This window comes from Hibiscus syriacus, unplaced genomic scaffold, assembly GCF_006381635.1.
Source record: "Hibiscus syriacus cultivar Baekdansim isolate YM2019G1 unplaced genomic scaffold, ASM638163v2 tig00000340_pilon, whole genome shotgun sequence".
Classification (NCBI taxonomy): domain Eukaryota; kingdom Viridiplantae; phylum Streptophyta; class Magnoliopsida; order Malvales; family Malvaceae; genus Hibiscus; species Hibiscus syriacus.
Window position 1 is genome coordinate 10,634,755 of NW_024061783.1, and position 5,364 is coordinate 10,640,118.

At 36.1% G+C, this 5,364-nt stretch overlaps 1 pseudogene; it reads right to left on the reverse strand.

Moving 5' to 3' along the window:
- Positions 1-227: 227 nt before the first annotated feature.
- Positions 228-3,319, reverse strand: LOC120199792 (annotated as a pseudogene).
- Between the last annotated feature and the right edge of the window lie 2,045 nt (positions 3,320-5,364).

The following is a 5,364-nucleotide window of genomic DNA, read 5'->3' on the forward strand; positions in this document are numbered from 1 at the left end:
ATAGTCATTTCACATGATGAAGCCAAAAGCAAGCCGCTAGAGAAGAAGGCTATGACTGATCAATAACCATTCATGTCTATCAATAACATTGGCAAAACCCCAAAAAGGTCTAAACACACGTCTACTTCGAAGATTACTTAAATAATTCTTGAGTTGCAGAATCCTACGCAAAATGATTGTTCAAAAGTGGCACTTTTTAAACAGAATAACATAGAGCGGCTGGTATTTTACTTCATTTTGGGAAACTGAGGGACGACAATGGCTCCAGGAATAGTAACACCACCATGACTCGACAATGTCTCAGAGGCCTCCTCAAGCTTCATAAATTTCCCCTACTGCGAAGTTGCCAAGTGTGCATAGAAAATAAGAGCAAAGATAGAGATAGCGATGGTGCTCCTTCGATATACATACAATAGATAATGAAATGGTTCCTAGAGATCATCAACCATAAACCCAATCTGATCCAACAAAACATGATATCGGGTAGGCCTCGTGGTTCTAATCCTTCCCGTAAGAGAAAAAAGATAGAAGTCATTGTTCTTTCGATGAAATATTTTGTTGTTTATAACAGCGCCCTGTAAGACATTGTCAGGAGATTCCTGTTGGAAAAATTTGGCAGGATGGTTTTTCTGTGCAACGATGACTACAAACTCATGATTCCAACTCTCATCAAGAAAATTGCAAGCCTCAAGGACTTGATCCAGTTCTTTTTCAATGCCTGATTGAATTGAGACTCGTTAAACTTACCCCTGAATATAATTATCCGATCAGGATTCTTCTTCCTGAACTTTTATAGAAGTCCAAGAAAACCTCCCTGATGATTCCCTCATCCTCCTTGTCAGACACTCTTTTGAACATAGAATCTATCATTTCAATCTTAGGTGACTGTGTTCATTCAAATGTCTAGGTAAAACACAAAAAATGAGCTATAGAGCTCCAGGAAGTTTAGATTGGATGTCCTCAAACATTTTATCCACTTTTAATAATGGGATAGCATCATCTGTTCTGATTTGTCTCTTGAAACACATGAAAGGGAGGGTCTAATAAAATTCATTTCATGTCTCCACATCTAATCAGATCACAAACAAGTCTATTTGTATCACATCGTGCCAAGAAATTAACAGCATCCCATCATGCAATCTTAGTTGGGTTCACAAGGTTTTGTTGTTAAAATTCCATTGCCCATTCCATGGAAAGAAATCCTCATAATTCCACACTTTTAACCTTGGTGCAAGCAGAACACAACCTTTCACTTGGGTGAAATTAGTGCTGATAGAAGTGCCACATGAACGTAGCATTGGCTCAGCACCATAATTGCTCCTCTGTAAAGTACTAAACAAGACAATTATTCTTTCCTGGGGCTTTGTCTTGATTTTTCAACCAGCGAAGTTCCTTGTAAAGTGGTGTTCAGAGCTTTTGTATAGTGTTACAAGTACACCAAAGAGCAAAGCTCAATGGGAACATAAGTGGGACCCTTTCTTGCCAACATTAATGCCATGGAAATCACAAGAATAACGCAAATGTATATTTTGTTGGTTGAAAAAATAATTTTTACTGTATCTTTTTCATTCAAAATCTTGATTTCTTCATGGTTAGATAAGATATGTTCATCCTCATCTTTCCCCAGCCTCAATAATTTATCAGAAATATCCCATTCTTCCTCATTTTTGCACTCATAAAGTTCTACTAAATAAAGGATGCTCGAAATTTATCTTATAATTAAAATTCAGATACATTCATGTTATGAATGCTTAAGGCACCTGTAAAGAAAATTTGGAACGAATATATACATTCGAAGAGTGATAATTATTTGTATGGAATGAATGAAAGAATAAAATAAGAAATAAAATAATGCAAAGAATGATAAAGAATATGAAAATGTGCCACTTGAGAAATGAAGGAAATCATCTTCAATTACAAACAAATTAAGATTAACATAGCAACCCTTCACAAAAGATTCCTTAATGCTCGCGGACAAAAGCATAAATGTCAATTCCGAGTATTAATCTAAATTTCATTTAAAAACTATAAGGAGATCCTCTATAGTCCACTCATTCAGTTCTCCTTCAGGGAATCATGGTCAGATTTCAGTATAAACTTTCCAACCTTAGTATCTTCAGGAATTTCACTGACATGCAGCTTTTGATCTTTCTTCTTCTCTTCTTTATCAGTTGCTTCCACCAAATGTGGTTCAACATCAACTTTACCAAACTGGAAAGTATTCTATATATGCCTCAATGATTATCACCTTTTTTCAGGTTGACCTCTTTCTCTTTTTGCTTGTTTATCTCTTTCTTCCCTGGTTGGAAATTGGGCCCAAATTTTGATCCAAAACGATTTTCTTTCAGGATGATAGTCTTGGTTAGCTTTTGAGCAACAGTTGTTGCAATGACTGGTGGAGTATCTGTCAGGCTCTTTGAAATGTCTAATGCCCCACTTGTCATCAGAAAATCTGATATAGGCATCTGAGATGCTTTATGGCTTGCATCTAACCAATTCGTTCTCAATCCTATAGGCCAGTCTCGGATTACATCCACTGAAACCTTCTTGTTTGGATTTGTTTTCTCCTTCTCTTTCGCTATGTAACCCTTATAGGACTTGACTGCATTAATCTCTATTTGGAAATAGATGCTTGGGCATTGAATTCTGGCTTTTTGCTTCTCTACCTAGGATCTGTGAATTGCTTGATCATGTAATATTCCTTCAAGATTGCTAGAAACGTTAGTTGAACATCTTGAGGTTTCAGTATGGTTTACCAAAGAATCTCCTTATAAGACCATTTCGTGTTTAGTGGCCACTGTGGTTGGGCATAATGCGGTGCAATCATGCTTTAAGCATTTCAGAATGTGATTTTTCGCACGAAAAATGAAAATGAATGAACTGAAAACTTTGTGCTTTCCTTTTACTATCATCCAACTTTCCTTATGGAAGACTAGCTTGTGTTGTCTTTATAGATAGAGTCTGGTAACCCTGATTTGATGGTTACAAGGGGCTAAAGCATTGAATCAAGGGATTTTGGCTCTTGTTTTCTTTCTTGGTCAGCATTCGATATCCTTATATGCCCTCTTCTTTGAGTGGAGTTCATTTCTTAAAACGAAACTTTCACCTTTCACTTATTCTTCATTCAACACGATTCAGTAATTCCCCCTGGGGTCACATCCAAATCTTGAAGATAACTTGAGTTACCATGCTCTTTAACAAATCCTTGATCATGGGTTGGTGTCACATGGTCCCCATCATTAACGTTTAAAGTCTCATTCATAGCCTTTATAGTGGGATCCTCTAGTGGTTTCTCTCCATGAATCAAGATAGTCACCATGTGCATCAATTTAGACATATGCTCTCTGGATTCGCCCTAAAACTTCTTTTCCTGATCAATCATCTCTTTTTGAGTCTTAATAAGCTACTCTTGGAGTTTCTCGGTTTTACCAACTCATGGTAAACTCTCATTCATGACTTTTATCTTTATCTAGGAAGACCAAGTTGGCTCCACTTTGCTCTTTTAGAATTTATGTCATGGAATGCTCCACAAATAATTCCCAAATTTTCATGATTGAATACATGTAGTAAAGGTTTGAAATAAATAAAATGTGAACGTGTAATGCAAATACAAAAATAAAGATGCAAAAGTGCTAATGCAAAACGAAAAATACAAATGCAATAAGGAACTGATCCCAAAAGTAACTGTTCCTTGAACAATTCTTGAAAAACCGACAATGTCTCGATACACTAGGGAAGTGAAAAACTGGTCCATCTGTAAGTTGTCTAGCTCCTGCGAGCATCTGGGTATTGCATTTTCCTCAAAGCTTCTACTTCATCTCCTACTTCCAGAAATCTTTTGAGTTGGTTCGTGATCTTCAACTGTTGACTTCAGTGTCGAATCATCTCGATTCCAACTTGTTATCTCAAGGGCAGATGTCTGGCTCATCTCCTTGGTAGGTAGACTACCTCTTGACGCTACTCGATCTACGTAGAACATCTTCGAAATCATTACGATCCCAGAGAATGGCATTCTTGTGGCATTGTTTTTCAAGAACCTTCTAAACGATCAGCTATTTAAGAATCAATGCCTTTGAATGATATGTCATGTTCATGCAAAAATACAATAAGACCATACAAAAGGAAATCAATGTTAGTAGAAACAAGACAAAAAGAATCAAGTTAGTTGAAATGATTAGTCAAAAAAATGTAATCTTAGCAGAAATAATTAAATTCGACCCAAAGTTGAGACTGGAAAATAAATCATATAAAAGAAATTAATAGTTCTAACCGAATGCGTTCTAGTTCTCCTAGGTTATCCACATGGCTCTATTGGGGTAGGTTTACTAAATTCTCTACATGAGGCTGGTTTCTAGCAACGGGTTCCCAAGCCATCTTTACAACCCACTAAGGTTGCCCCCGATTCTGGCCCAATACATGAGGTTGGGTAGGTTTATTGGTCCATATGAGATCGTGAAAAGAGTGGGACCAATGGCATATCAGTTAGAATTACCATCTGAAATGGAAAAGATTCATGACGTATTCCATGTCTCAATGCTTCGGAGATATCGATCTGATCCCTCACATATCGTCACCCTAGAAGAAGTTGAGGTTCAACCGGATTTAACTTATGAAGAAGAACCGGTTCAAATCTTAGCATACGAGGTTAAACAATTGAGGAACAAGACTATTCCATTGGTTAAAGTTTTGTGGAAGAATCATAAGGTAAAGGAAGCAACATGGGAGCGTGAATAAGACATGAAGAATCAGTACCCCATCTCTTGCGCAATGAAAATTTGAGGATGAATTTTCTTAAGGGGGTGATTTTTAATATCCTCAATACCGGGTTAGTAACCTAATTACAAAAATTTCAGAAATTAGTGATTAAAGTAGAATAATCGAATAATATAAGGACTTATGTGAAAATATGATGTGGGGTCAAATTAAAAAGAATGAGGAATGGAAGGATAGTATGGTCTTTTGCAAAGAAAATGTTTAATAGTGGTATTTATAAATACACATGGAAAGGGGGAAACAAAAAAAATAAAGGTTCTAGAGTTCTCTTCCTTTCTCTTCTTCTTCTTCACGTGTAAACCAAGCAAAGGTGAGATTTCTCTTAAACTGATTATGTGCTGAGATTTAAGTTGGGTTTTGATTTTTAGGTGATAAGTGAGATAAAGGAAAGCTTATTTTGCTTCAAAACAACAAAATGAAGAGTGTAAGATGATTTAAAGATTTAGAGTTTTTGAATGAAATTTAGAAATAGAGTCTATAATTAGAATAAGAAGTTGAATTTGACTTGTCATCTACCTAATTAAAGGATATGAAGTGTCAGAATTAGATTTTGAACATGTTGGAATTGGGGTAAAATTCTTGAATTTTATG